The sequence below is a fragment of the Cyprinus carpio genome, chromosome B25, assembly GCF_018340385.1.
Source record: "Cyprinus carpio isolate SPL01 chromosome B25, ASM1834038v1, whole genome shotgun sequence".
NCBI classification, from domain to species: Eukaryota; Metazoa; Chordata; class Actinopteri; order Cypriniformes; family Cyprinidae; genus Cyprinus; species Cyprinus carpio.
The window spans coordinates 11,834,145-11,846,463 of record NC_056621.1 but is presented as its reverse complement, the minus strand read 5'-3'; the positions used below and the strand labels follow the sequence as shown (position 1 = coordinate 11,846,463).

The window sequence follows — 12,319 nt, the reverse complement described above, 5'->3', positions numbered from 1 at the left end:
GACGTTGCTGCAGCCTGCATTTAAACAGCTGTTTTCCATATAACAAAAATAAAAACAATGTACCTTCGACACACAATACACACAATTAATACTATAAATACTATAAAGCTGCTAATCTGTATTGTAAAAAGTGCTATATAAATACAGTGACTGGACTTTACTTGACACAGAATTTTAAACATAACCAATATCATTAAATTTTTTCTTACAAACACCTCATTTAAAAAACACCCATTATTCAAAATCAGTAATATTTAAATGTTTGTTTGCAAACATTTTGTTTAACTTGTTTAGTCTTTTTATACTGGATTTTTGACTTTCATGATCTGTAAGTTCTAATCATCAAAATGAAAACAAAAAAAAAACTTTTGAAATGTTTTACTTTACATGTAATGGATCTAGAATATATGAAAGTTTAACTTTTTGAAATAAGTTACAAAAAAAGAGAACTTTTTCACAATATTCAATTTTTTGAGATGCATCTGTATATGCACACCAGTTCAGAAAATGTAAGAAAAATGATTGCTTCTTCAAGGAATTAATAATGAACGAGAATCATTAAGCGCAGTTGGAATCAAACCAAGGACTGATACCCGTCATTAACTAAAAAACAGCATATGTTGATGACCAACTTTGCTGTGGTAGAACCTTCAGTCACATTCTTTGTTGCTGCAACTAGATGCTGGTTTTCTCAAGCAAAAAGCATGAGTCAGCAGTCTCACACACACACGTATGCACATCACACCACAGCAGCGTAGCAAGAAAAAAAAAAAAAAAAAAAAAAAAATACACCATGCATTGTCTTGTAAGCTTCATTTACACTATCACAGTAACATTTATATCTATCAGAAGGTCAAAGACATCTCTTGTGGTGCACAGACTGTGGGAACCCCATAAGTCATGTAATCTGCTGCAACAGGAGGGTGCAGATTTTTAGAGCTAAGTCAGCAGTCAGGCAGAAACAGGCACTTACGCAACACCTACGGCGGTGCTACATGAAACACAAACCACACATACGCTTATGTACGATTGACAAAGACAGTCCCTAACAGGGTGCCACCCCCCCCCCCCCCCCCCACCAACTTTAAAAGCAACAGTATGGGTTGCAGTGAAGCACTTAAAATGCAAGTGAATGTGGCAAATATGTTAATGTTAAAATACTCACCGTTGTGTGTTAGCATGATTTTAGTGTAACAACATTGCTTACTAACCTTTTCTAAAATAACTTTCTGAAGTTATTTCCAATATTATACTCGCTGCAATGATAACACCATAACCACCAAAATGAATAAAAAAATGTTAAAGAGCTTTACAGATTAAATTATAATATTTTAATAATTTTAACAGAAGAATTAAAGGGATACTCCATCCCAAAATGAAAATTTTGTCATTATTCATTTACCCCCATGTCATTCCAAACCTGTAAAAGCTTTGTTTATCTTCGGAACACAATTTAAGATATTTTGGATGAAAACCGGTAGACTTGAGACTGTCCCATAGACTGCCAAATAAATAACAGTGTCAAGGTCCAGGAAAGTATGAAAAACATTATCAGAATAGTCCATCTGCCATCAGTGATTCAACCATAACGTTATGAAGCGACGAGAATACTTTCTGTACACGAAGAAAACAAAAATAACGACTTTATTCAACAATTCCTCTCCTCTGTGTCTCTCCACATCAGCGTAGCTCCATTTTGACAATTCTGAGCTGTATGCAGGCGGCGTACGGTCTTCTGTGTCAGATGCGCGACAAGGATATGTTTTTTATGTGTATTTACGCTTAGGTTTGAAAGCAAACAGTGCACCAGCGCAGCGTGGCTGACACAGAATAGCGTACGCCACCCGCGTACAGCTCAGAATTGCCAAAATGGCACTATACTGATTTGGAGGGACACAGAGGAGAGGAATTGTTGAATAAAGTCGTTATTTTTGTTTTTCGTGTACAAAAAGTGTTCTCGTCGTTTCATAACATTATGGTTGAATCACTGATGGCAGATGGACTATTCTGACTATGTTTTTCATACTTTCCTGGACCTTGTCACTTTTTTTACCGGTTTTCATCCAAAATATCTGAAATTGTGTTCCAAAGACGAACGTAGCTTTTATGGGTTTGAAATGACATGGGGGTAAGTGATTAATGACAAAATTTTCATTTTGCAGTGGAGTAACCCTTTAATGTATGTTTTTATAAAATTATAAGCTTCACTACTTCCAATGTAATTGCCTTAGAATAAAAACACTCAGAAATTACTATAAAATTTTAAAAAAGAAGTAGAAAGACTGAAAAGTAGAAAAAATTTAAGTAGAAAGACTGTTTTTATAAAAACATACTCCAATAATCTCTGCTTTATTTAAAAAAAAAATTAATTTAATACAATACATGTAATCTTTTTTTTTTTAATTATTATTACTATTAAAGAAAACTAGGGAAAGTCCAAACTATTATACTACAATATGCTGCCAACTGGTAACATCCAAAACACAACTTAAAGTTTTTTTTCCAACCACATTAGCACCTGAACTTGATTCACTTTTGAATCAATAACAATTCTCTTTTCACAATTGACCACCTGTGTAATGTATAAATGAAAAAGGAAATTGTCTTCATCTGTCTTTTCACTATCAAATCAGGTGGTTTCATTGAAAGCCCCCTAGAAGCATGATTCAATGGCACATACACACTAAGTACTCAAGTTTCAAAGACATTTTTTGGGTGATAATAGCGCTGCTTCTAAATGCAAAAGGAACAATGGAAGAACTTTAGTCTCACATCATTTATCTCCTGAGTTTCCTGGGAGTCTGAAGCCTGGGATCTGCTCCAGACATCTGCCCATTCACACGCTTTTGTATGCCTACTCCTTGCTCACTTTGTTCACATTGAATTATGTGTTTTGACAACATCATATCTCAGTAGCTTTAGGGATGCGACTGTTTCGCCCTAGCCCCTTATTTCCTCCTCGTGTGCTGGGACACATTTGCTCTTTCTTGCCTACTTTCTTTCCATTCCTCCCAGGTGAGCTGGACTAATCAGTCTTGATGGGTCCCACACAGCGCTGAAGAACTGTCTACTCACCTGTCAATCAACCAATGCGTTGAACCCAGCTAACAAAAATATGTTCTAAGAACATTTTGCTAATTATTTCTGAATATTCTCTTAACATTTTGTGTTAGCATTTTGAGAATTTTTTTAAAGACCAGATAACTTTAAATTAAGATTAATTTACAGTCTTTCAAAGTTTATTAAATTTGAGAGAACATTCACTTCTCTGTTAGCTGGAAATAGATTTTTAAACTTTACCTCTTACTAGGGCTGCATATTGATTTCTCAATTTTATTTGAGTCTCATTTTTATGAATCGTTATTGATTCTTCAGTCCCAAGAAATGATTAGTCTAGCCTGTTTTCATTTAATGAATGGAATATTGTAGTGCGCCTCCTGTCCAATAAATCGCAATAAGCTTTGTAATTTGTTACCTCTGATACGAAACAAAAATTCTCAGGTTTCAAATTCTGTCCATTTTTATTATAATATTCAAACAAACAATACCGTTTTGGAACTGTTTGATGTGAAGTGACAGATTGCTGTAGCGCCTCAGATCAAGAGAAGCAGCAGCACTAAGTGCTGTATTTCAGCACGAAATAAACATGAATGAACATCTGAAGATATGTTAAAAGAAAGAGTACATCTTACTGAAATCCGTATTCTGTCACATGTCACATAACATCACATTTACCTCAGAAAAAAATATATTCTGTGACTATTAACTCGTTAGTCAGTTAGAAAAATTAACTAGAAAGGAGCATTTCGATATATTCATTATAATATTTTACTGTTCTTCGGTATTTAATTTATGTTTGAATAAGTATGCCAAGTTTTCATGACAGCCAGCATTTAAATGTTTTTATTTTAAAAAAAAATGAATTGGAGTAGGAATATTTAATTGTAAAGTTAGCTGGCTATTGTAACTTCATTGAGTGTAATTTAAGTGTTTGTATACAAATTAGTCAATTTTAAACACCAATATTGTAATGCAGTAGCTGACTCTCATGGATATTTTACAGCCTTATTTGAGAGATTTTTTTCCTTGAGAAAATTTGCCATGCACTTGATGTATATCCAAAATAATCAATATTGAATCAAGTCAAATAAAAATTGTAATTGAATCTAATCTAATGTAATCGCAAGCTTTTGAATAGAAATCAAATCTGTGAAATCTGTGAAATTTGTCAACAGCCAGTTTCTCTCCTCTGAAACTGGCCACCATTATATACAATTTTAAACAAAAATAACAGTTAGCGGTATAGATAATGGTAGTGTTTATACATAGCAGTTTATTTTAGTTGTCAACTTGTAATTGTATAATTGGAGATTGAGTTGAATATCTGTGTAAACAGCTTCTATAATGCAAGTTTTTGTGCTAAAGTGATGAATTTTTGGTGAATTTGCGCTTTGTCTTTATTGTGTGGCTCCTTCCAAGTATTCAGTGATAAAACAGATTATGTTTTCAGGGATTTTCAGCTTAGGGTTCAAATGCATTTTGGTTTTTTGAAAACAATAAGAAGAAGAAGAAAAAGTAAAAATGTGCATCTCTCAAGTAAAATATGGCGGCATAAAGTCCATAAACTTTTGGAGATGGTTTGATGGTGTTTTGAGTCACTCCTCTTGTACTCTTAACAACCTACACTTTTTCCATATCTATTATTTATTCACAGCGTTGAATTCATACAGAAGTACGTTTCTCAACTGTGCTGAAACAATTTTTTTTTTCTGGTTTCAGTTTTTCCACTTTCCAGAGTCTTAAGAGTAGCAAAACCAGTCTGTTCTGAAAGTGTGGGGTTTCTCTCCTCTGAAACTGGCCACCATTAGGGGAATTCCACCAATTTCAGTAAGAGGAGGACATGGATTTTCCACAAAAAAAGAAGATACATTCACTATGGTCCATTGGGCTGTACAGTTTAGTGCCATAACCAAACCGTGAAGCCCCATGCGCCAGCCGAGAACATCAGAAGCATGTTTAGATTGTGAAAGAAGTCGTACAGAACGCTGTAATCACTGTTTGTTTCTCTGTTTTGTTTGGTTTGCAGGTGGCCATGGATTTCACATAAGCCAAAGCTTGTGCGTACATTCAGGTAAGTGCTGGTTAAAGGTTTTGCAGATGCTGCAGCTTCTATAGCTTTATTAAGAAAATGACCTGCTATGACATAAGACAGCAGTTTGTCTTAAGAATTTGGCTATTGTCTGGTATTCATCAAGGGTTGAATGTTTCAGTTTCATTTAAGGACATACAGGAAGTTGTCTGCTATGAACCAGGAAATACCTGCTGGTAACGTGATGACGTTTTGTGCCATGAAATACCAACATACCCGCTAATACCTATGGGATCTTAAAGTAAATATGTTTCTGTGGTTACGAAGGCTTTAACTCTAATGTCAGTTCTGAAGTGAAATGATTCATTTTAATCAATGAACATGATGTTTTTTCATAATTTTACACTTGTGCTGCGCTTCATTTCAGTTTTGTTTGTTTGTTGTGTTTACGTTCTTGTTGTTTCCTTCTGTCTGTGCCTGGCATCAAATTATTTCACAGTTTCCTATCACACTGGCTTCATTTTGAGTTTTTCTACATTTCCCACAAGTATCTAAATACACATAGTTTCATGTAACAGCACGGGGGTGGGTGTTATTTTAAGGGCTCATTATTTCAGTAAAGTGATAATGCATGTGTGTGTGTGTGTGTGTGTGTGTGTATATAGGGACACGTCTTACCAGGAGTGGTGTGATGCTGACAATGGCTCTTTCAGTTGTTCATTGCACAAGCTGTGAACCTCAGGTCTGCATATATTTTTTTGTTGTGGTAGTTTAGATTCTGATGTTGCAGCCTTTTAATATCTCCTTCAACAGTAGATGTCTTGCACATTCAGAAAATGCTAGGTATGTTTGACTTGGCTCAGGTTCAGTGCTTGAATATATTTACAGTTCAGGCGTAAAGAATATACTGACTCATTTTTAAAATATTTAAAATCAGAATTTATTTATAATTTTGAATTGATTTATTTACATATGTTTGCTATTTTTCTGAGTCAAGGTGTACTGGATGTACTCATTTATTTTTTTAATATTTAAAGACAAAAGACAAAATTCTTATTTTGATTTTATTTATTTATTTATTTTTTTACTTATGTGTGTTTTATTATTTAGTTTTTAAAATTCTACTTATTTTCTCTTATTTTCTGAATTTTTATCTTATATATATATATTATATATATATATATATATATATATATAAACATATATATCTAAATTTATATATACACACACACACACACACACACACACATATACACATACTGTTTTTATCATTTATCTGACATCTGACTTTATAAGGAAACTATTTCCTTTTTTATTTTCATTTTTTATATCACTGACCTTTAGACTCTGACCTAGACATTGGCCGACCATCGTACCAATAGCAACAGCAGTGAAGATTCTCGGTATCACAAATGATCTGATACTTTAACATGCTGAACCACTGAAACCTGAATTACAGTTGAATTCCTGTAAATGTTTTCATGAGGGGTTTCCATGCTATTTATAAATCCCATTCATTACTAAACCTTTCATTTACTCTTGCCTCTTTTCTTATTCAATAATTCTCTGTAGATCCTGAAGCAAAGGTTGTCTGTAACCTTATGAAATAAATTCGGTATAGACACAGAGGTAATTATGAACAGTGGAACATATGGCTTAAAGCGCTTAGCCAGTTCCTCTGTCTGGAAGCCAATGAGAACAGTATAAACTCTTGCTTGGACTGGAGTCACTTGTTTGGATTGTAATAAAGATGGTGCCCCTTTAATCTGCCAATCAAGGAGTTCACATTAGAACTCTGAAGTTGTGTGTCTTTGCTTAAAGACAGTGTTGAGAAGTCGCTAACTAAAAGTAGCTTACATGCATGACAGTAGCTCATTTTACAGTAACGTTATTTTTTCCAACAAGTAGCGGTTATAGTGTGACAAGCTACAGTTTTAAAGTAAAGCAAAACAGCAATTTATATTGAAGCATTTAGGGAATAAACACGTTAATAGTTGTCTTTTGGTGTATTTTGGTGTATAAATGTCTGTATTAATATTTGTAAAGTTAGTAGAATGGAGTGTGTGTGCATGTGCGAATGTGTGTGCATGTGAAAGAGAAACCTCTGGTGAGAATGACTTGACACTTTTGACATGAACATTTGCACTTGTACTCTTTTCAGTTCCTGGGCTCGGGTCTGTGCAGCTGCTGGTTGCAGCTGAGCTCCAGTTGAGCTCTGTGCTGGAGCCACAGTTTCTAAAAGCCCTCTCCAACCCAGCTACATGTTCTCCTGGAACGCTTTAGCGCGTCGTTCCTTGCGGTCAGTTCTCCCTGCGGTTCAGACATGCCACCCAATCTCCCGCTTATTGGACCCATCTGTCTCATTAGATTTTGTGTCATTGCTGGTATTGTTTTAAATGTCAGTTTTGGAGACCAGCCTGTATCACTTCCTCTTCCATTAAATGCGCTAGAGAAAACGCCAGGTTCTTCATAGGATTGGCATGATTTCCCTACAGGGTTTAAGGGTTTAAAACGGTATATGGGATATTTTGAGATCCAGCTGCAGTTTTTCTTGGTTGAAATTTTCCAAGTGTTCCACAAGATTTACCCAGGTAATAAACTCTGATATTATTGCGCCATCCTGTTTAAAAGACTTATTTGCCACCATGTTGAACCATATCTGAGTTCAAGGATGTGCACCTACATTGCCCATCGCAAGACCCCAAGTATGCATAATGTACAATGTAATTAGCAACACTCATTAGTGTGCAAAGCAAACTGATCTTTTTTTTTTTTTTTTTTTAATAGTTTGTCACAAATGTGTTGCAACTTCTTTTGGTTTTTACGATTGGTTAAAACATAGTAGCCATTTTATTATGACAGTTACTGTATCTTGTGTTTAACATAAGTGTACTGTGTTAATTTTTTATAGTTTTTGTCTTAGTCATAGAATATTTCTTTTGAAGAGTAAAAAATGAGTCAGTATTTCATTATATCATATTCATTAATTATTCGATTTTACTCTAAAATGGACAAAACACAAGGTGGATGCCTGCTGTTTGGAAAAGAAGTCGTGTTATTCTGGGAGGCAATTATACAGAAAGACTTTGCTCAGGCATTTTAGAATAACCATAACAACATTTGAGAAGCTGTGCAACAAGATCTGTCTGCTAGTCAGGTTATGCCGTCCCATGGCACAAAGTCATATGACTATTTTGCTGCGCATGGAGAACTTTATTCGGCATATGATTTTCCATCTCCTATTATTTGCAATTTTCCTTTTTCGCACAAGTCAAAAACCACCTCAAGCAAGCGTAAAAACGTTTGTGAGTTTATTTCCGAAATTTGGCGTTTCCATCACATGATTCTGATGCGATACTTCAAAATGCGCATAAAAACAGGGTTATGGAAACACAGGTATTGATCAAATCAAAAACCCTTTGTTATCAAAAATTTACATTAGTAATTTTATTGTTTGGGTGGCATGTGTTGTTCTAGGAGGTAATTATAGGCCTACAGAAATATTTCGATGACAGACTTTACTTGGGTATTTAAGAATGACCATAACATTTTTAGATGCTGTGCAACAAGATCGGTCTGCTAATCAGGTTATGTCATACTTTAGCGCAAAGTCACATGACTTTTTTAATGCGCATGGATGAATTTATTCGGCAAATGTGCTATTATTTGCATTAACCCTTTTCCATACAAGTCAAAAACCACCTCAAGTGAACGAATTATTTTTTTTTTAATTTGGTGTTTCTGTTACTCGTTTCTGATGTAATACTTCAAAATGTGCATAAAAACAAAGTTGTTTTTATTGTTTGTGTGGCATGTGGAGTTTTGACAGGACAATATTGACTTATATTAATATTGTCTGGTTGGCCGTGTACTGCTGATTTGATAACTTGATGCATATAGAAAACATACAAGCTCGTGCACACAAACATTGTTTTACAGCGCCCTGTTTGGTGGTGCACAACGACCCAATGAAGGAAACATCTGCCTGCGTGTTGCACGGTCTGCACCAGATCACCACAGCCGGCTGAGGGAGAACTTCTGGCACATCCACATCGCCAGAGCAACTGCTGCTGCTCTCTCACACACACAGGCACACACACATGTGAAGTTCTGCTTCAGCTGTGTGCGTGTGTCTGTTTGTGTATGTGTTGGGATACAGTTGGGAATAAGCCTCGGTCCTCACCGCTGGCCATCAGCTCTGTTCCGTATTCTTCTGTAGAGTGTGGACGTACACGCGCGCATTTTCGCACAGTTCCTGTGTGGTAACCCTGTTTAGATGCAGTGGGTTACACTGATCAGTGCAGTGCCACAGGTTTTTCAGTGCAGAGTAGCAAAGGAAGACTCTGGCTGTGCAGTATTGCAATGTGTTATATCAGAGCTGATTAAGACTCGTTTTCATCCGTGTTCAAAGTAAACTCGATTCTGACATTCTGGTCAGTATGGCTCCTGATGTGGTTTTCAGGATAAAACCAGTTTATCTGCTAATTTAAATGTAGTTTGTTAAAGGCACAAACTGTTCTGTGGTTGGTGGCAAAAGTGGTACATGTAATGTAGATCACATAATCGGATTACTTTTAGAGAGAAATGAAGGGGTAGATCAAAGAAAAATTAAGAATGTTTAAACCGTTTTTGTTTATGCAATGAAAGCAGGGTTTCTGCAGGTCTTAAAAAGCCTTAATTCGCTCTTCAACAAATTAAGATCTTAAAAAGGTCATACATCAGAGCAGAAAATCTTAAATTCATGAAGTTATTGCACTTAATGCTGCTTGCATTAATCAATATCAAATCAGTGTTTTTGTTTTCTAATACTAATATATAAACATACATAAATCAGGATATATTTACAGGAATGAATTCTTGAAAAATTTGACCAAATGAAATTACTTTATGCTTAAAACAAAAACAAATATCTATTAATAAGCTATTAAAACTTGTTTTCCCTTTGAATAAAGTTAAAATTTCCAATCTATTCAAAATTAACTCAAACATGTCATTTGAACTGAAATGTCTCTGTGCATACACATCTAACTTAAAACAGTGTTGGCAGTGTGTGTACACAACCACCCTATAATGATAAAAATCCACCCAGTGTTTTTTTTTTTTTTTGAAATCCAGATAAATAATATCTTCTTTTTCAAATCAAGCCACTCTTAGATTCTTGGCTGTGTGACGTCACACAGATCTAGGCCCCTCCCATGATTGTTGATTGACATGGCCGTCTTACCTTAGACCCGCCCTGAGTGAACTGTCATCAGTCCGCCAACGTTTCAATGCTGGAGCAGATGTAGACAAGAATGTCTCCTAAGCGATTGAGGTGTTTTGTTGTTGGATGTAATAATGAACATAGCAGTCGTCATTTACTCCTGATATCTGAGCCGCTGAAGGTGCAGTGGAGTACTTTGGTTTTGAAGGGAATGCGCCCCCGATCTAACTAATTGCATCTATCTTCGCGCTAATCATTTGCGTTCCAGCTTCACCTCCAGAAGAATTGAGTTTTTTTTTTTTTATGAATTTTGCAAATCTCCTTTCCTAATAATGTGCTAGTTAGCAAGTTTCACAATTAAAGCAGCTAAAGTTAACAGTCTCTCAGAGAACTGCACATCACCATCATGGAGGGAGAGGGGTGGGGTGAGCAGAGCTCATTAGCATTTAAAGGGAAATGCACTGAAACGGCTTACTGCGAAAATAGCTGTTTTTGACAGGGTAGAAACGCTGTTGTTTTACATTACCATTGAGAAATTTTAACCAAAGTATGTTATAGACTTTTCATTAATACCCTAAAGAATCATATCAACTTGTGAAAAATGGGTGTCCGATGGCCCCTTTAATAACCAATTATCTTCGTTTTGATCAGTTTGACAGAAAACAAGACTTCTTATCTTGTCATTTTGCTTATCAAGTAAATTTATCTAGAAGATGACAAAATACTGAGGAAAAACAGTGTGATTTCTTTGCAGTGTGACAGAAGGTACAGTAAATATATAAGTTATATAAATATTCTACTGCATGGTCTAGCAAATTTTTTCTTATTTTTTCTCTCTTTACAATTAATTAAAAAGTAATAGATATTGGTTGGAAATGTTGATAATACAATTTATTGTGTGTTCCCTATAGACATTTACATTAGGATAACATTTTGACTTATTGTGTTCCCTTTAATTTAAACCTCAGATTTTCTTTACTTGGTCTTAAAAAGATCTTAATTAGTCTTAAATTTGCCTTTATAAAACTAAAGTTTATTATGCAATAAAGCTGAGGTCACCAGTTAGTGGTCCCAATTCAAATCCATGGTTTATCCATAATTTATCTTTTATTTTTTATGTGGATGTTTTTCCCCAAGCAGAAATGGAGCACTGAAGCAGCATATATACCATGAAAATGTGCATTTCATGATTTATTTACACAGGAACCACAATCATGGGAAACAAAGGATCAATGTATTTACTCTGGCCTAGCAAGCAAAAAATGCATTTTATTACCATAACTGGTCTCCTATCATGTGAGTTTTAGCAATTTCATGTTATTTCCAGGGCTATAAATACATCTGAATAGAATACTGACTTGAATTTTTTTATTTATTTAATATATTCAGACCTTTTTGGTAAGAAATTTTTAGAGTTCTATAGAGTAACACTCTTAAAAATAAAGGTGCTTCACGATGTCATAGAAGAACCTTTTTGTCTAAATGGTTCCATAAAGAACCTTTAACATCTGAAGAACCTTTCTGTTTCACAAAAGGTTCTTTGTGGAGAAAGAAGGTCCTTCATATTATAAAAAGGTAAGAAAGAGATGGTTCTATAAGAACCTTTTAGTGAATGGTTCTTTGTGGAACCAAAAATGGTTCTTCTATGGCATTGCCTGAAGAACATTTTGAAGCGCCTTTATTTTTAAGAGCGTACTACCTCACCACATATTTGGAAAATAACCTTGATGTTTGCTATGTCATGGTACTTTTCACCTGCAACTCCCACCTCTACTGCAGCATTGTATTGGAAGGCCATTGTGCTCTTATTCCAATGATTCTAGTCCTTCTAGAGGTTAAGAAGCAAAGTCAAAGTCAGCTTCCCCAGAGAGGAGGCTCTTTCTCTGAGAAGAAATGGCTACTGCGGTGACTCCTCTGCAAGTCCAGACTGCCAATGGCCCTTGCTGTCCTCTCTCCCAGCCACATAAATAGTCTAGCGTGGGTAAGGCACGATTGGACGTTAAAATAATAATATCCCGTTTAGCGAA

General features: G+C 35.3%; 1 protein-coding gene across 2 annotated transcripts in view; it reads left to right on the top strand.

Moving 5' to 3' along the window:
• LOC122133881 (G1/S-specific cyclin-D2-like) overlaps positions 1-12,319 on the top strand; it is a 151,331-nt gene that overhangs the window by 94,588 nt on the left and 44,424 nt on the right. For both annotated transcript variants that reach the window (XM_042753247.1, XM_042753246.1), the window contains exon 2: positions 5,087-5,131. The gene's annotated coding sequence lies outside the window, so the exon portion shown is untranslated. The remainder of the gene's footprint in view (positions 1-5,086; positions 5,132-12,319) is intronic.